General features: G+C 38.2%; 1 pseudogene; it reads left to right on the forward strand.

Moving 5' to 3' along the window:
• The first annotated feature begins 3,050 nt into the window (after window positions 1-3,050).
• LOC115841228 (tripartite motif-containing protein 60-like) lies at window positions 3,051-14,477 on the forward strand (annotated as a pseudogene).
• Window positions 14,478-21,051: the final 6,574 nt, after the last annotated feature.

A 21,051-nucleotide genomic window follows, 5' to 3' on the forward strand; every position in this document is an offset into this window, starting at 1 on the left:
TTCTTGTTTCGGCAAGGCATATGGGTTAAGGGAAAGAGCAGGTAACAAGTACTTTCTGAGAGCTTCTTGCCTGCCCGGAAGGTTGCACACACTCCCTCTGGTAGACCTCACAAATATGAGTCAAAGTATTATTGTTTCTGGTTTACGGAGGAAGTCACTGAGGCTGAGGGAGGCTCAGTGCTGGGTCCCGGTACCCATGATAGATAGGAAGACATATACCCTGAGAAAACCATAACTCAAAAAGTGTCATGTACCACAATGTTTATTGCAGCTCTATTTACAATAGCCCAGAGATGGAAGCAACTTCCATCTAGTTCCAAAGCCCATGTATTCTACTTGCTTGGCCAAGTCTGTACAATAGTTTCTTTGCTCCAAGAAAGAAAACTTCACTTGTAGACATATTTGCTACCAACTTTCTACCCTTCCTCCTGTCTTTCAAGGGTTCTCACAGTCCCCTTCTCATCCCCTCTCATTTTCTGTGCCCCATGTGTCCATATTCTTTTCCTGAGGTAGCAACCACACATCAGTTTCCTCTGAGGGAAGTTTTAGCCTTAAATGTGGGAGCATGATATGGAGGCAAAGTAGAAAATCTCAGCGATCAAGATTTGGGGAGTGAGGGGGGAAAATGGAAATCCAGTGGCTTCTGACAAGTACTCCCCACAGCCACACGTGTAGATGACAAAACCTGTTGCAGCAACTGAGACTTTGCTCAGTGAAAATAAGAAAGGGATTTAGAAAACTCTATCCTCAACCAACCCTTTTCCCCTAGAAATTTTCTTAAATGAATTCCTTGATATGACAGTGGGGGAAACACACCATTCCTGTTTATCTAAATGCCATTGAAACGCTAAGGCGCTCATAGCCAGGCCTTTAATACAGGGTCCCCAAAACACACACTACCCACCCCAGGAGCTTCTCTGTGTGTTTTCTTACCAGCTGATGCCAATTATCCTGAGGGCACCTGACCAGGGAATTCTTTTCAGAAATGCGCCTGATGTCTTTGACACCTGACCAGGGAATTCTTTTTAGAAATGTGCCTGTGTCTTTGACACAAGCAAAATATGCTTGTCTTTCACTGAGTTCTGTGCAAGGCCATGCTGAGACTTGAATGACTCTCTATAGAGATGGGATAGGGCCAAATGAAGAGTCCTTGAGCCAGAGGTGGGGGGTGGGTTTGAACCAGGAAAATCTTGCCTCCTATTTCTACTCCAGCTATGTATGGAAGACATCTAAGTCAGTATCATAGAGCAGTGACTAATTCATCAAACACACCTCTGTAGGCTCAAGGACTGACCATTTTAAAGATCTCTTGTGCAAAATCTGTAATAGCAAGGGAGGCTGGCACCTAAGAACAATCCAGCAAAGCTATCCACCAAGCAATGGAAGAGTTCTGCCTCTTGGTGGACAGGTAAGGGGACCTGCTGGAATATGCTTTGGAGAAGTGTTGCCACAGGCCCAGCACCAAGGCATCACACTGAGTGAGCAGATGGCAGGCCTTCTCCACCTCCACCTGGGAGTCCAATAACCAAAGCATGAGATGCACCATGGAACTAGAGTGACATCTGCCCAGTATAGGGGCTTACCCTGCATTTATGGCCAAGTAGTGGCTCTTTTGCAATTTGCATCACCTTGATATAGTCTAGGTCAGCTGAAGTCAGAGAGAGCAAAGAATTATAAGAGTTGGAAACTCTTTTTTTTTTTTTTTTTTTTTTGCGGTACGCGGGCCTCTCACTGCTGCCGCCTCTCCCGTTGCGGAGCACGGGCTCCAGACGCGCAGGCCCAGCGGCCATGGGTCACGGGCCCAGCCGCTCCGCGGCACGTGGGATCCTCCCGGACTGGGGCACGAACCCGCGTCCCCTGCATCGGCAGGCTGACCCTCAACCACTGCACCACCAGGGAAGCCCTAAAAGTTGGAAACTCTTAAGAACACACACTTAGGGATTCAGCTGTATCAGGGTAGCGATAGCCCCCTCTCAAACTGCTCATTCCGTAAGAGATATCCAGAGTGTTTTGCAAGGTTCTGACACAGATGAGGCACTGCTCCTTTGAAACCACTCGGACAAATGGCTAATAAGTCACATTACATCTGAGTGAGAGTCTGGGTGTGCTGGAACTGGAATATTTCCCCACAATAATTCTGACCATGTCCCTCCATTTGCCATCAGTGATTGCTAGCTTTGGAGGCTGAGCCATAGGAAAAGGAGAAAATGATGTTATGGCAGGATGGGAGAAGCTCCAAGAAAGAATGCTACAGTGACAATAGCCACAAAAAGGAGAAATGGCAGGGATAGACAGAGGCAGACAACCCAAAGAGGGAAAGAAGAATGTCCACAACTTCTTGGTCTGGGGAAAATCAGCCACCTCTAACCTCTAGCCTTTAAAATCAGAGGCAATGGACCCCTTCACTCTGTGTGTGCGTGATGGTGAAGGAAACAACTAACAACCAGTAGTAACTCAAAGAATTCTAAAGGAATAAACATTCAATTTGAAGATATGTTAACAACTCCCAATCTATATGTAAATTAATTTACTTAAATATCTTAAAGTTCCCATTTTGAGAAGCAGAGTCTGAAACAGGAGTTCTTGTGTAAATGATTTTTTGGCAGAATGCTGTTAAGAGAAGGGGGCTGAGAGAAGCAGAATAAAGTGGGAAATGGGGGAGTTAAGAGAGGATGTGGTCTCGGCTGGAGACTAGCTTCAGCGTGGTTGCACACGGAAGCTCTGTAACAATATTTTCCAGAAGTAGATCATTTCAGAATAATAGGCTTAAGTGAGGTAGCAAAGCTGCTTTGTTATGGGGTGACAAGCTGACTCACTGAGCTGACAAAACATGGGACACTCAGAGCAACTCTACAGGAAGATGCTACCAGAACTCTGAAATTTTGAGTAATGAAATTAACACATCAGACTTTAAAAAATAGATCATAAATCAGGAAGAAAGTCTTGGTTGTAACAGGGTTGGCAATAGCTAAAGGAAATGTGATATCCACAGAAAGAGGTAGTCATCTTGGAAACACAGAACCAAAAAAGAGTCAGGGTCAAAGTTGGCAATGTCCATTCAGCACCGTTGGGGGAGAAAAGGTGCCCTGGCCTATGAACATAGCCAACTAGACCCCATAGCAGGTATGTCTCTGTGGTGGAGATGGCTGCATCTAGTTATCAAATCTGATGCTAGCAGTTATTATAACCATCTAGCCACCTCCTCTCTCTCTGTTGCCTTGCCCAGGAGCAGCCTTCTTTTCACATAAGGGCTTTCTCTGGACCTTCCCATCCAGACAGAATTTATTTACCAGTGGAAAAAAAACAGTCCTCAAAATCTTATTATAAATTACACAACAGCATTCTAATTTGTCAGTCTCCTGTGACTTGGGTTAATAACAGTCAGTCTCACAGGGTTTGTTCAACTCTAAATCCAGCCATACATCCTATGCTCTGAGGGCATTATTGTCCAGGTTAGAGGCATGCTAAATAGTGACTTTTGGAAATATGAGCTAATTTGTATGTCTCTGGATTTGTAGGCACAAGGTTTTGACTTTGAATAGGTTGACTCAATTAAGGCCCTACTCCCATCAGGCTCCATCTAAACTTTACCACGATAGCAAGAGTAAAGAAAAGTCTCTTAAAGGGAACCCTCATACACTGTTGGTGGGAATGTAAGTTGCTGCAGGCACTGTGGAAAATAGTATGGAGGTTTCTCAGAAAACTAAAAATAGAATTACCATATGATCCAGCAATCCCACTCCTGGGGATATATCTAGACAAAACTATAATTCAAATAGATACATGCACCCCTATGTTCATAGCAGCACTAGTCACAATATCCAAGACATGGAAACAACCTAAATGTCCATCAACAGATGACTGGATACAGAAGATGTGGTACATATATACAATGGAATACTACTCAGCCATAAAAAAATGAAGCAATGCCATTTGCAGCAACATGGATGCAACTAGAGACTATCATACTAGTGAAGTAAGTCCGACAGAGAAAGACAAATACCATGTGATGTAATATATATGTGGAATCTAAAATATGACACAAATGAACCTATCTATGAAACAGAAACAGAATCAGAGACATAGAGAACAGACCTGTGATTGCTAAGGGAGTCGGGGGGTGACGGATGGACTGGGAGTTTGGGATTAGCAGATGCAAACTGGTATATATAGAATGGATAAACAGCAAGGTCCTACTGTATAGCACAGGGAACTATATTCAGTACCCTATGCTAAACCATAAGGGAAAAGAATATGAAAAAGAATGTGTATATATGTATAACTGAGTCACTTTGCTGTACAGCAGTAATTAACACAACATTGTAAATCAACTATACTTCTATAAAAAAAAAAGAGAAGTCTCTTTACCTTTGTGATAATACCTTGCGAAAAGTGGCTTCCGTTTTTGGTATATTTCTTTAATTTGCAGACAAACTATCGTATCATACTGCCTAGATGTATTACAACTGGACATATTTTACTCAGTCTTCATGAGGAGGGGACAAATGACCAAAATAAAACCTGACTTCATTGACTTTCTCATGCAGGAGCCATTGTGAGCCATCCTGGAGTCAGCTCCCCCTTAGCCTCACACAACAGCATGTTCATTTACAGCCACATCTACTGCACTGCAGGTGCAGGCCCCTAGAAAGCAGGGTCCATGTCTTCTGCACATTTATATCTGCAGGGCTAAGCACAGTGCTTCGCACAGAGTAAATGTTCAATTAATATTTGCTGGATGGGTGAACAAATGAATGAATGAATGGGTTTCATGAGTAAGAGGAAGTTAAGGAACCAATATCAATGGCCCAGGAAAGCAGAGACAATCATAGCATATTTTGTAAAAATTTCTATCCCTCAAATGATTCAAATACCAAAGTCCATGAGTTAAAAATTTTAATCTTTAGTTATCCACCTTCTCCACCCAAAATGATGGATGAGTCATCTGTCTCTCTCACACACTGCCTTTCTCTCCATCTTCCTTTCCCCAAGGGCCAAAATTTGCAGTTATAATTCAGTCATGCAGCAAGTTGACTATTCATGTATTATCTTGTTTGGAAGAGAGCTAGTGTTACAGAAGCCAGAGAGAAATGAGAATCAAGAAGCCATAATTTCTTAGAAGTAGAAAATTCTCACCCTTTATACCCCAGAGTAGTAATAGCATACCTGGCCCAATTCAATATCAGCATCTCTGTCATCTTTTCATAAAGAGATAAAGGGTTGCCCCCTCCTTCTCTTCCATTTATGTATTCAGCTCCCTATAGGGTAATAGAGGGATACGACATAAGAAGTAAATTCCACCCTTACTCTAGATGAATTTATGGTTTAAACACAAGCTAGAAAAGATTAAGGAAGGGCCAAATTTTTAGTCAGTCTTTCTAGAACACCATGGATAAAGCTCTAATCGTGTGTTGAAACATAATTCAAGATTTATATGGAAATAGATATCCTTCCTTCCTCCCTCTATTTGCCTTTTGTCTTTTCTTTAATGGTTTATAATACAGGTTTATAAGTTCCGCTAATAACATGCTCATTTATTTAAAGTTATAAGCTCCCTGAAGGAGTTTTTCTGTGCTTAGCAGACTTTGAAAGATTTTAAATGATTAAATGAAACCAATGGACCTCTAAAGATTCTGGAAATCCCAAGATTCAAATGGTTTTCCAGGAGACTGAAAATATTTCCATTACTAAAACTTCAGCAAGGCAAAGAATAGCTTATATCTCTCTCCTGATGCTTCTTTGTGCAGTGAAATCCATGCAGGTGAATGACTTCAGACAGTCTAAGTCTCTAAAAATGGCCTCCAATATGACTAGTCTTAGGAAAGAAGTGAGTCTAACCTGCCAGCTTCAGGTAATCCATCTTAGTCAACAGATTCTTCTAGGCCAGTAGCTTTCAGTCTTGGCTGCACGATAGAATCACTCAGAGAGTTCTGCTGGGTGTGGCTCACCCAACAAATAAGAACCTCAGAGAATGAAACCAAGGCATCAGTACATTATAATATTCTTTGAGGCATTGTAACGTGCAGCCAAGGGTGAGAACCGCTGCTCCAATCCAGTGTTTCTCAACTTGTTCTCCATGGACCACCAATATAAAAATACCCTGAAGAACAGAGCTATACTCAATATTTTATAACCTATAAGGGAAAAGAATCTGAAAAGGAATATATATATATATGAATATATACAGGTATATATTCATTCGCTATGCTGTACACCTGGAACTTACACAATATTGTAAATCAACTACACTTCAATTTTTAAAAAGTGCATATCTCTGGCCTCCACTATAGACCCAGTATTTTGGAAAACCTGCTAGTGTATCAAACCCTATGCGGGTGATTCTTATGCACATTGTAACATATATTGCAGATTAGCTTTCTCAAATCTATTCCAATTCCCCTAGAGCAGTGGTTCTCAAAATATGGTCTCTGACTAGCAATATCATCACTACCCAGGAACTTGTTAGAAATGCACCCCAGACCTACTGAATCAGAAACTCCAAACCTGGGCCCAAATAATTTATGTTTTAATATACTCTCAGTTGATTCTACTGCATGCTCAAGTTTGAGGACCAATGCTTTGTAAGATGCCTTACTGAGGGCTGGAGTTTAGAAAGCTAAAGATGATCTTTCCTGTACTGTCTTAGAGCTCAGGTTCTTCTTCTTGGGACCTGGCTTTTGCCAATAGATGCACCTTAGTAGGGACTGGAAAGTAGAAATAAGAAGGAGACCACACTACTCTTGGCAAGCATAGCAGTAGAGGCATTTGGTTTCTCCGTGGTAGTGGTAACAGGGGTCCCAGTGCCTGGTCCCTACTCTGGTGGATACTTAGAGGCAGAACACAGAGTCTCTTTTTGGTTGGCATGAATCATATCTGAGGAAGTGTGCCCTCAAGCCAAGAGTGGTGGCAGTGGCTTCCTCACCCCAGGGCACAGTTGAGGTGGTGTGGTCTTGGACTCAAAAGAGGGCAGTAGTATCCTGATGAAGTAAGCAGTCATGTGAGAAGTCCACATGGGAACTGGGAGGGAGGTGTGCCTCTAAGACCTGAGGGCACTTTCCAGCTAACAGCAAAAAGCTGGGGCCCCTAGTGCTATAGCAGCAAGGAAATGAATTCTTCCAACAAGCTGAGGGAGCTTGGAAATAAATCTTTTCCCAGTGGAGCTTCTGATGAGAACTCAGCCCTGACCAAGACCTTGAAGGCAGACAGTGAGTAGTAACCTGCAGCAGCATACCCAGTTAAGTTGTGGCTGGACTCCTGACCCATGGAAACTGTGAGATAACAAATGTGTATCATTTCTGTTGCTAAGTTTGTGGTAATTTGTTATGCAGTGATAATGAATACAGGTAGCAATAGTTTTTATTACAGTTTCTTAAAGAAATAATTGTGAAAATTTGCCCCAGTAACAATGGTATACTTGACTAAAAATAGATGCCACCTTCCCAGGCACCCAGTACAAAATCTTGAAATAAGTCAAAGAATATGAACTGATATCTTCCAAAGGGACAGTCAAGACATTAACCTAAGGATGAAATTTCTTTTGTCTTATTTAAAAAATTTTTTAGAAATAAATAGGACTTGGTACAACTACTTTGGAACGTTGTTTCACAGTGACTACTGAAGTTGAATATATGCCCAGTGTATGATCTTACAATTACACTCTTGATTATATACCCAGCTCATCTGGTGCTTACTTCCACCAAAAGATATATACAAGAATATTCATAGCAGCACTATTCATAATAACTTCAAAATACAAACTGCTTAAGTGACCATTAACAGCAGAATAGATCAATTGTGGTATATCCACACAATGGATACTATACAGCAACAAGAATGAATGACCTTCAAGTACATGCAACAACATGGATGGATCTCACAAACAATGTTGCGCAAAAAAAACCAGACACTACAGACATAGTATGATTCCATGTACATAAAGTTAAATGTAGGGATAGTGGTTATCCTTGGAATGTAGCCTCTGTAAGAAGCACAGAGAGGCTTCTGAGCTGTTGGTGATATTCTGTTTCTTGATCTGGGGTGCTGGGTTCCATGGACATATTCAGTTTTTGAAACGTCATCAGACTGTACCCTTATGATATATTCATTTATCTGTATGCATATTATACCTCAACAGAAATTTTAAAATGAGTGTGAAGGTTGAGTTCCACTCTGAAATATATACATATCTGTTTAAATGTTCAGAGAATGTGTTTCTCCCCACATCTTCAAGCAAAATGGATTCTCAAGAAAGATGTACTACTTTTATTCTATAGTTTTGCATCATCTGTGGCTTACTTTTAGGGCTCCATATATCTTGACTGGGATCTAGCAAAACCTTGATTATAAGGATGAAGCTTCAATGTGAGAATTAGGAATGCTGCAGACAGGGTCAGAGAGGAGGCGTTTCTGGTCTCCTCCCTTAAACTATACCATAGAGATGACTGCCTCTGCTACCCGGATCAGATACGCCCTGTGTATGGGATGCATAATGGTCTCTGATAGATGTAATTGGTCTGCCTTATTAATATTAACTCTCTTCCAGTTTAAGTCATGCTTGTCCTTCATCCAGTGATGAGTGGTGACAGAATCACTATCACTTTTACATGCAAACTGTTAAGAAAGGGGTGTGGGAAGGTTTTAATCTCCTACTACACTCTAATATAACATAATCACAGGAACGACAACCCATCATCCTTGTCATATTCTATTGATTAGAAGCAAGTCACATGTTCCTACCCACACTCAACAGGAGAAGATTGCACAAAGGCGTGGACACCAGGAGGCTGGAAATCATTGGAGGTCACCATGGGGTCTGTCTACTACATTTCTTATCAAGCTCCTGTTGGGTTCTAAGACCCATATAATAAGCACTTTATTGCCATTAACTCACATAATCCTTTCAAAAATCTCACAGGTAAGCATGTGTGCATCTCAGGGTTCGTGACTGCAAACTACCAACAACAGTTGGTAATTTTAGTTCAGATATTTTTTATTAGAAGGATGTTGGGTAGTTCAGAGAATCCACAAGAAAGGCTGAGCCCAACTTGGAGAATGGACAAAATCAAATGGAGGAGGAGAGTAGATCAGCAGCCAAAAATTAGCCAAGTCATATCATAGGAAGAATTTGGTTAAGATGCTTCCACTACTGCCCCTGCTGCTGAACATTATGCTCCCTGCCCCTGCCTCCCTCCAAGAATAAAGTCTAAGTCACTGCCATGCACAGAGGGTCTCCAAAATATTTGTTACCAATCTGCAACAAGTACAGAAATTGAAAATAAGCATTTAGAAATTTCATAATACTTTGATGGAGTAATTTTCTCTCTTGAGAACCTAATAATATATAATTGAGTTGTAGTTTTTAGGACATTTTTCACTTTTATAAAATGACTTACTTTTTTTTCTAGTGACTTATTTTTATGGTCTATTATAAAATTATCAGTGCCCAGCAAGTTGGAAATTTTAAAAACCTGGCTCCAGCACAGATAGTTTGTGACGCCCTGGTCTAAGTTGTCATGGCTTAGTCATTAGCTACTGACTTCAGAGGTGAAGTCCCAAGTGGGAGCACCTGAGTCTTGGGTTTGTGTGGTGGCTGTCATCACAGAGTTCAAGAACCTGTTGTTTTCTATGTCTCTGTGTCAGTGCTGGAGTCGATGTCTGCCTCTCTCAGCAGCCTCTCAAAGCTTGGATCCTCAGATGTAAGAAGGGGTGCAGATGTCAACCAGCCAAAAATATGAAAGAATGATAGAGAGGTGGAGGGAGAGAAAGGAAAAGGGAAAGAGAAAGAGGGAAATATTTATTTTAAGGAATTGGCTCACACAACTGTGGGAGTTGGCAAGTCTGAAATCTATAGAGCAGGCCAGCAGGATGGAAACTCTGGCAGGATTTCTATGTTCCAGTCTTGAGGCAGAATTCCTTCTTCTCTAGGAAACCTCAGTTTTGCTCTTAAGGCCTTCAACTTATTGGATGAGGCCCACCCACATTATCAAGGGCAACTTCCTTTACTTAAGGTCAACTGATTAGAAATGTTAATCACAGCTACAAAATACCTTCACAGCAACATCTAGACTAGTGTTTGACGAAACAACTGGGCACCATAGCCTAGCCAGATTGACACAAAGTTAACCTTCACAGTGACATATTCATTAAATTTTATTGACTGTTTTACAGACTGTTAGGGACTGTGGTAAGAAACGTGACAAACACTGTCAGTACCACCCTGTACTGAAGGTTCCTGTAAAGTGCCAATGCAGCAGAGCAAAAGCCCAGTCACTAACACCACACAGTGAAGACCTTGACCAGCTGGCTTGTCAGCTGGTCAGTTTTTAAGGGATAGTGCCAGACAAGAAATGCAAAGATGAGGGTGCTGGGCATGGGAGGAGGAAGGCCAACAGAGGGCCAGAGTTTGGGGAAGGCCAGCCTGAAGAGACAGGACAGTGCACACTCCAGCTTATAGGCAGGGGCTGTGAGGAAGGTTTGTAGAAAGGGGCAGAGAGGCACATTGACTCTAGACAAAGGAAGGAAGCTCGAGACAGGAAGACTTGCCCTTCCAAGACACTTCTCTACTTCATCACATTGAAAGGGCCAGTCTTGGAAAATAACCTGAAAGGTGTTAGTCAATCAGTACACATTTTGAATTCCTGAACTCTGTTTTTCATGTGGTAATACAAAAGAAGAAATTCATGTTCATCAGAAGGGAAACTAGCCAAAGGATTATGTCCCTGGAAATTTAAGGTTATTTTTTGACTGGGTTGTATTTTTATTTGAAGTTGGGTTTTTTTGGTTGAGTGTTTCTGGTGTCGATATGGGTGTAGGTGGATTTAATCCCTTCAGCATTAAATATCCCCATTTTAAATAAGGAGGCCAGTCTTCCAGAAAGCTTAGCATGGGCAGGTCTACAGCTCCACTTGCTTCCCATTTCACTTTGAGCCAACACTGGAATGTGGAGCCCATCCTCTTTCACGATGAATTCCATATTTGGATACTTAACCATAACTTGACTACAAGGGTGAGGGAGCCCACCAGGCCTATTTTGAAGTCTTCCAGGCAGGAAGTTCTGGGCTTACTTGCTCCCCACATCTCATAAGCTCATGCAGTCACAGTTCCCTGGGTCAACTGCCCCTGGGAGAAGGAAAGAGATGGGACTTAAATTGAGTTTGAAGTTGATGCTTTAAATTGAGGATAAATGAGGGTTTGGGGGGAAAAAAATTGAAAGAATGCTACATTAAACACCCAGGTCCTCACCACCTTGATGCTATGTTTGCTTTATCTCATATCTCTCCTTCTATTTATCCCTCTATCATTTATCAATTCATCTTATTTTTTGGATGTATTTCAAAGCTACAGACATCAGTATACATTACTGTTGAACACTTCAGCATGCATGGCATTAACTAGATTGAACTGAGTTTTAGTAGCCAGATGCAATGAGAAAGCTTTGGAATCCACCCAAAGTGTCATTAAGGGATGCAAAAGATATTCAATACAGCATGGTTGAAGGCAATGATTGTAGAAAAATTAAATCCCTGGGAGGAAAAACTTAAATATAAGTGTAGTTCATGATGCTACTTGCTCCTTCCTTTGAAGGACATTCCTTTAATGCTTATCTGTATTCATTATATGCATATATCTCAATTAGCACTGCACTGGTGTTCCACTGGTATAATGTAGGTAGTCATCAATATTTTTAATTATTTGTTTGTACATGAAGTTTTCATTATTAAGGAGTTTATTTCTACTATGATTATTTATTGAGTAACCATATATATAGACACATTTTCCAGGCAAGCACTGGTATAATACCTGTATGCATGTGTGTGTGTGTGTGTGTGTGTGTGTGTGTATATGTATATATATATATATATATATACATATATATATACATTTAAGTATTAATTTAAGAAAAGAATGTAGTAGCTAATCTAGTGCCAACCATAATAGAAAGGCACTAAATATCTTAGATTAAAGCAATTTCCTCCCTATGACTCCCAAATAAGATATTTATTTTATTCTTTGCACTCTTTTACTTTAAACCTATCTAAAATATTTCCCTTCCTCCTGCTGTTCATTCCAAATTACATACTTTATAGAAGATATCCACTAACCACTTTTAACTATAAAATTTCCTTTGAGCTAAAATACCTTTTGAGTTTGACAAATGGCAAATAAAAACCAATTTTAACTTCTTGACCTAAGGTGAATAACATACCTCTTTTTAATTTTCAGTAGCCTTGGATTCAGATTCTTTTAAAAGCTGTCACTAAGCCAATTGTCTCAGGAGGTAGCTTTAATCAAGGTAGAAGTAGTCCTTATACTCCAGTAATAATAATTAGTACTACCTACTTAGTGTCTACCAAATAGCAGGTATTAAACTGCGCTGCTTACCATGTGTCAGGTACTGTGCCAGGTGCTGGAGTGAATAAGATGGACTCATAAATCTGAAAATCCAGTATGGGATTATTTGAATTACTGTTAATTATTTAGTAACAATTTAAATTGCAATTGAGACAAGTATTAACAAAAAGGGGAAGGGGTATTTGGAGTGGATAAAACAGGGAAAACCTTTACCTAGTTTGGGAGAATGGGGCAGGGTGGGGAATGATCAAGGCTTTCTTAAGGAAATGATGTTTTATCTGAGACTTGATAGATGAGTAGGAGTGGGCCAGGTAGAAAAAGAGAGAAAGAGCATTCTAAGCAAAGAAAACAGGATATTCAAGAAACACTTTGATTAGGAAAGACCTAACTAAGATTAAGCCAGCGCGCTTGGAGCCTTGGAACCTTAAGGTGCAAAAGGAAGCTAAAGAAATGAGCAGGGGCTGGATTGCACAGAGTCTTGTGAGCAATATTAAGAATTTTGGTATTCACCCATTCATTGATGAGCAGCCACAGAAGGGTTTTAAATAAAATTAGGAATTGATCTGACAAGATTTGTGTTTTTAGACAATAACTCTAGCTATTATGTGGAAGACGGTGTTTTCATTAGATTATAGTTTTGGCTAAGTGTAACACAGACTCAAAATAACAATGGCGTAAGTAAGATAAAGTCTGAGCGGAATTCGATATTGCTCCTAAAAGTCATTAGGAACCCAGGCTCCATCTGTCTTCTTTGCCATCCCAACATTATTGCCCTTACCAGCATTGTCCAAGATTGTGCAGCACCAAAGCCACATCTCAACCAACAAGAAGGGCACCTGGAAATTCTATATGTCACTACCATTTTGTTTTGTTAACAAGAACTTAGCCCAATGGCCACATCTAGCTGCAAAGGAGTTTGGGAAAGTGAGGGGTTTTTCCCTAGATGGCTCTGTGCCCAGCTAAGAAGTCTATTACTTTGGAAGAAACGGAGTGGATGTTGGAAGACAACTGGTAGTTTCTGCCACCGATGAATTAGAGATGGTCAAGAGAGGAAACAGGATGACTAGTATAAAGACAATTGCAGAAGTCCAGGTAGGATGAGGGTGAGTTGGTCTAGCATGGTGAAGTAGAGATGAAAAGAAATGAAGAAATTTAGAAAATGTGTAGGAGTATAGAATCAACAGGACTTAGGTGTAAGAATTAAAGGAGAAGAAAGTGTAAAGGATAATGTTCAAGTTTCTAAAATGAACAACCAAGAAAATGATGACATCATTCACTGAAGAGGGAAAGACTAGAAATCTACAGATTTATGCAGGATAATTATAAATTCAGTTTTAAGATTCTTGTCAGATATCCAAGTACAAATGTTATCTAGGCCAGGCGTTGGCAAACTATGACCTATAGGAAAAATTTGGCTCACTGTGTGTTTTTATTTATTTATTTATTGGCATGTGGGATCTTAGTTCCCTGACCAGGGATCAAACCCGTGTCCCCTATATTGGAAGCACCACAGGTATCAAAACATAAAATACCTTGAACTCTTCATTGCGATTAAAGAAATATGGATTCAGTATTCCTCCCCAATAATCTGGCTTAGGCAAAATTATCAAGCCATTACAAATAGATGTGATTCTAGATCTTGAAGCAGCACATCCTGGGCTTATAGTCTCTGAGGACAGAAAAAGTATGCAATATAGAAAGAAAAAAAACAAACCTTTGTTATAACCCAAGGAGATTTCATCTCTGCCTTGCTATCCTAGGTTCTATGAGATTTAATTCTGGCAGGCATTACTGGGAAATAGAATTGGAAAACAAAACTAAATGGACATTGGGCATGTGTCAAGATAGTCTTCCTAGGAAATGGTGGAATCAGCCAGTAGGTCAGGGTATATTCTGGGCAACTGGGCGATATGTTGACAGCAGTTATGTTGCATTGCATCCTAAGACAGTCAACTTCTGCCAGTAGTAAAACCCAGTAAGACTGGCATTTTTCTGGACTGAGTTGAGTGCGGTTTCCTTTTTATAATGTGAATGATAGATCTCTTCTCTATACTTCTAATGATTCTTTTATAGAAGCTGTTTGTCCCTATTTCTATACTGGAACAGATTCTGAATCTCTTCAGTAACAGATTATGAAAGATGAAGTACCTGGGAAATGATTCTATTTCAGCTTTTAGGGCTAACTTAGTCAGTAAATTTTGTCTCAGTAATTCTGGATTTTTAAAATTTTCCACTGCTGGAAACCACAATAAATTTTTCTTCCTCATTTTCAGAAACTATATAAACATGGTAGCAATGCCAATTGCATAGATGTTACCAGCATCAGTTGTCAAGTGCTTTGAAGTTCTTAGATAAAATATTTGAAAATAAATAATATTTTAAGTAATAAAATATTGCTTAACACAACCAATAAACTATTTTATTTTAAAATTGAAAAAAAAGAACTTAATTCCTTTCTAAGGATGAATAATATTCCATTGTATATATATACCACATTTTATTTACCCATTCACTGTTAAACACTTAGGTTGTTTCCACTTTTGGGTTATTCTGAATAATGCTGTAATAACTTTGGCATACAAGAATCTGTTTGAGTTTCTGTTTCCAATTCCTTTGGCTATATACTTAAGAGTGGAATTGCTGGGTCATACAGTAATCCTATGTTTACCTTTCTGAGGAACCACCAAACTGTTTTCATAGTGGCTGCACCATTTTACATTCCTATGAGATTACGAGGGTTCCAATTTCTCTACATTCTCTCCAACATTTTTTATTTTCCATTATTTTTTAAAATTATTATATCCATTCTCCATAAAAAAGAATGAAATATTGCCATTTACAACAACATGGATGGACTTGGAGGGTATTAAGTGAAATAAGTCAGACAGAGAAGGACAAATATTGTATGATATCACTTATATGTGGAATCTAAAAAATAAAACAAACTAGTCAATATAACAAAAAAGAAGGAGACTCACAGATGTAGAGAACAAACTAGTGGTTACCAGTGGGGAGGGGGAAGGGGGGACAAGATAGGGGTAGGGGATTAAGAGGTACAAACTACTATTCAATAAACAAGTAAGCCATAAGGATGTATTGTACAACACAAGGAATGTAGCCAGTATTTTGTAGTAACTATAAGTAGAATATAACTTTTAAAAATTGTGAATCATTATATTGTACACCTGTAACTTATGTAATATTGTACACCAACTATACTTAAATTTTAAAAATGAAAAATAAATTATTATAGCCATTCTAGTAGGTGTAAAGTTATATCTTATTTCTGGCTTTGATTTACACTTCCTTTATTGACTAATTATGTTGAGTATCTTTTCATGTACTTATCAGCAATTTGTATAGCTTCTTTGCAGTTTTTTATTCAAATCCTTTATGCATGTTTAATTGGGTTTTTGTCTTTTTGTTGAGGAGTTTTAGGAGTTTTTAACATATTCAGGATATTACACTCTTATTAGATGTGATTTTCAAATATTTTCTGCCATTCTGTGGATTGTCTTCACCCTCTCTTAAGAGTATCATTTAATGAACAAAAGTTTTCAATTTTGATGTCCAATTGATCTGTTTTTTCTTCTGTTGCTTGTGCTTTTGGTGTCGTATCTAAGAATCCACTGCCAAATCCAAGGTTATAAACCTTTTCCCCTATTCATTCTTCTAAGTGTTTTAGGGTTTTAGCTCTTATATTTAGATCATTGATCATACTTAATTTTTGTAAATGGGACTTCTCTGGTGGTGCAGTGGTTAAGAATCCACCTGTCAATGCAGGGCACATGGGTTCAATCCCTGATCCAGGAAGATCTCACATACCATGGAGCAACTAAGCCCATGCGCCACAACTACTGAGCTCGTGTGCCACAACTACTGAAACCCCCATGCCTAGAGCCCATGCTCCGCAACAAGAGAAGCCACTGCACTGAGAAGCCCGTGCACCATAACAAAGAGTAACCCCTGCTCACCACAACTAGAGAAAACACACACACAGCAATGAAGACCCAATGCAGCCAAAATAAATTTATTAAAAAATTTTTTGTAAATGATATGAAGAAGGGATCCAACTTCATTCTTTTGTACGGGGAAATCCAATTTTCCTAGCACCATTTATTGATGAGACAATTCTTCCCCCATTCAATGGACTTGACATCTTTGTCAAGAATCCATTGGCCATACATGTAAGGATTTATTTCTAGGGTATCAATTCTATTCCATGGTCTATATGTCTATATTTATGCCAGTACCACTTTGTTTTGAATGCTGTAGCTTTGTAGTAAGTTTTGAAATCTGGAAGTGTGAGTCCTCTAACTTGGTTCTTTTTCAAGATTGTTTTGGGTATTCTGGGACCCTTAGAAGGCCATATGAATCTGAGAACCAGCTTTTCCATTTCTGCACACACACACACACACACACACACACAAAGCTGCTGGAATTTTGACAGGAATTGTGTTGAATCTGTAAATCACTTTGGATAGTATTGACATCTTAAAATATTAAGTGTTCCAATACATGAACACAAGATGGCTTTCCATTTATTTAAGTTTTCCTTAATTTCTTTCAGCAATGCTTTATAAGTTTCAATGTACAAGTCTTTCCCCTCCTTGGTTAAATTTATTCCTAGGTATTTTATACTTTTGGATGCTATTACAAATGAAATTGTTTTCTTAATTTCCATACTGGATTGTTCATTGCTAATGTTTAGAAACACAACTTTTTTGTGTGTGTTGATTTTGTAAACTGTAACTTTCCTGAATTCATTTATTAGCTCTAATAGCTTTCTTATGGATTCTTTGGGATTTTCTACATGTAGAATAATGTCATCTGCAAATAAAGATAGTGTTACTTCTTACAAATTTGGATGCTTTTTATTTCTTTTCTTGTCTAAGTAGCTCTGGCTAGAACTTCCAGGACAATGTTGAATAGTTCAATGCCTTCTTTTTAATAAATAAAGTTTTACTGGAACACAGCCATGCTCATTTATTTACTTATTGTCTATGGCTGCTTTTGCACTACAATGGTAGAGTTGATTAATTTGACATAGACCAATTGGATCAAAAATGTTTAAATATTTACTATCTAGCCCTTTACAGAGATAGTTTGACAACCTTTGCCTCTAGGCGACTGTATAATTAAGTCTGAAGCTCAAAAGAGTGATCTGATTTGAGATATATAGTTGAGAATGGAAGATTTTTATGTTACTTGAAGCCATGGTAGTTCAAGGACCACCTAGAATGAAAGATGTATTTCAGCATTTAATGATGGGAAAGATGAAGAAAGCCCTGAGAGTATGAGGAGAGTGTGTACCAGAGAGTTATGGTGTACCTCAGAGAAACCAAGCAAAAAGAGCATTTTGAGAAGAGGGAAATAGTCGACAATGTGAAAAGCTGACAAAAAATGTCAAGTAAGATGAGGACTTTAAAATGTCCTTTGTTTTTAGCAACATGATGGTAACTGTAACAGCAGAAGCTTCAGTGGAGTCGTTTTAAATGTTTTAATTTCCAAAGTAAAATATTTTGAAGAATTAAACATTTGAAGAATTACAGTTCCATGCTTTTCTAAGATATGTATTTATTAACAAACAAATTGGATTAATTTCATTGGTATAATTGGTATAAAATTTTTATATTTAAAATATTTTCAAATATGAAATTCTTTTAAAAAATAAAATTATTTCCATGTAAAAGACTTTTCAAAAGGATTTTCCAAAATTAAAAAATACATAAATAAAATAATTATACTTGGTACATACTCATGCACTTTAATTAGTTTATTAGTGATATGTGTTTCTAATACTATGTTACTGATATTTTCTGAAAATGTCTTTTTTAAATAGGAATTGGTAAAATTGCATGCAATATTCTTCAAAGCTGTAGTTTATAGCCAATAAATTTGAAATTTTGAATAACTTCAATTTTGCTTTTCTGAAGACTATTTTTAATTGAAAAAATAGTCTCCTTACAGATGTAAAGGTATCTAAGTGTAGAGCAAATTCTGTTAATTAGAGAGTATTCTCAATTCTAATTATTTACTGAAAAATGTATAAATACTTTGAAAAGTAATGTCTTTTTGCTTCCATTTAGGGTCCTTCAACAAATATTTTTACAAAATAAAACTCATTAAATAAGTTCGCTGTATTTATGATTATTTTGAATGGTTCACCAAATTTAAACACTGCAAAATCAAGGCCTTCTCAAGTTTATTCTATTGCAGTACAGATTATAAGGTCTAGTTAAAAATAAGAGATGTATCAAGTCAAGATATTACAAAGTGAAGTTGTAGAATGTCAAAATTAAATCCTGTGCACAGTTTGGGCTCTCATCATATAATCTGCCAAATGGTGAATTTTGATTTCTTCCTATATACAAGCTTTGTTTTCATAATTGCAATTTGCTAAAAGCTTCAAAATGTGAATTTTTGGTACTCCATTTCTTGAGTACTTTGATTAAAGATTTCCAAATGATTTTGAACAAAAAGCAACCTAAATTTAAAGGACTTGTTTACAATAATAGTCAATACTCTGTAGGACCTTGAGTTAATTAACAACATACTACTATAAAGGCTCAAACATTTAAAAAATCTGAGTCATGACTGGAAACAAGAAGAGAATCATATACTGCCATTCCAAATTCTTTTTCATGTTCCACATTGTGTCACAAAAGTTTACAATTCAATTATTCTAAATGTGTACATGTATATGTAAATACATTTGTAAATATTGACAACTATAGCTTCTATTTCAATTGGTAGAGTATCACAGTTTAGATGCAGTGATGAATTACATATGCTCCACAAACAATTCCAAGTGCATTTCTGCTCCATAGGTTTCTTAATTTAGTAAGAACATTGTTTTTGCCAAGATAATTATATTCCACCTAAATTTGTATTTGTATTATCATCACAACAAAATAACTTTACCTTCAATGTTGGATTTTTTTTTTTTTTTTTTTTTTTTTTTTGCGGTACGCGGGCCTCTCACTGTTGTGGCCTCTCCCGCTGCGGAGAACAGGCTCCAGATGCGCAGGCTCAGTGGCCATGGCTCACAGGCCTAGCCGCTCCACGGCATGTGGGATATTCCTGGACCAGGGCACGAACCCGTGTCCCCTGCATCGGCAGGCAGACTCTCAACTACTGCACCACCAGGGAAGCCCCCAATGTTGGATTTTTAAACTGAATGTATAAGTAAGCATTATTAGAGTCAGGTGTTTTAACTGTAACAAAATGATCTTCCAAAAGCTATACTTTGATTGCATAAAATTGATGAAAAAATTAAGTCATTACTGAAATTAACCAATTTTCTATTTGAAGCATCTAGTGTCACTGATATAAAACTGGCATCATTTAACTGCAAAGATCTTTTTCTGCTAATGGAGCCAACCCATTAACAGCTATCACTTCACTCTTTGTACATGCATGGGAAAACATGGAATTGAAAATGAATGAAATTAATTCAGAGATATCATCATTTGATCTAACTGAAAAGCCATGCTTCACAGAATGCTATGTAAATTCAACTTCTGCAGCTAACTTTTGAAATAAATGGTGATTTTTTTTCTTTTTTTTAATTCGGTAGGCGGGCCTCTCACTGTTGTGGCCTCTCTTGTTGTGGAGCACAGGCTCCAGACGTGCAGGCTCAGCAGCCATGGCTCACGGGACCAGCCGCTCCACGGCATGGGGGATCTTCCTGGACCGGGGCACGAACCTGCGTCCCCTGCATCAGCAGGCAGACTCTCAACCACTGTGCCACCAGGGAAGCCCAGTGGTGATGTTTTTTAAACAGATTTCGGTCTTCTGGTTTTCACATAGTCAGTAATATCACTATGACTTCTGATTGGAAGGTAAATGCAGACAAACATTTTTGTGCAGGTTACATTCACCAGCATTTTTTTTTTGAGAAATAGAAATTCACTAATTATTTCCAAAACATCAACTTTCTTTTTTTTTTTATTTACTCATTTTTTACTGAAGTATAGTTGGCTTACAATGTTACATTAGTTTCAGGTGTACACCATAGAAATTCAATATTTGTATAGCTTATACTCCAAACAAAGTTATTATAAAATATTGACTATATTCCCTGTGCTGTACATTACATCCTTGTAACTTACTTATTTTATACCTAGTAGTTTGTACCTTTTTTTTTTCATTTTCACATACTTTTTAATGCCAATGCTATGTACATCTACATTTCAGTATTATGTATTTTATTTTATTTATTTTTTTAACATCTTTATTGGAGTATAATTGCCCATTGAAAATTCATTGCTGTAGAGAGGGTCTCTTTGCAAAATAAAAAAGGCATTAACAAACAGAAAAACAAGCAAATAGTTGTAGATTTACATCTTAACATAAATAACAAAACTACTGTAGCAGGAGCTTTCTGACTGTTTTCTCTATACAGAAGGACTGCTCAGACTCCATTTCTCACATGTGTTTCACTTATAGTTAACCCATACTTTCTCACATTTCCTATTGACCCTTTGAGCTGGTGACCTGTCAACTTTAACAGCACAAGTAACTGATACACTAACTAACCTGCAGATGCAACAACATCAAATATACCACCTGAGACCAGGGTTAGCAATTTCTAACTGATGGAGTCAAAAAGAACTTTGTTTTACAAGCAAGCTGAAGGCCGTCCTTGAAAGGGATGTGTCTGTTACATTGCATCTGGAAAGAGTTGTTATCTTTCAC

The sequence above is a fragment of the Globicephala melas genome, chromosome X, assembly GCF_963455315.2.
Source record: "Globicephala melas chromosome X, mGloMel1.2, whole genome shotgun sequence".
In the NCBI taxonomy this organism is placed as follows: domain Eukaryota; kingdom Metazoa; phylum Chordata; class Mammalia; order Artiodactyla; family Delphinidae; genus Globicephala; species Globicephala melas.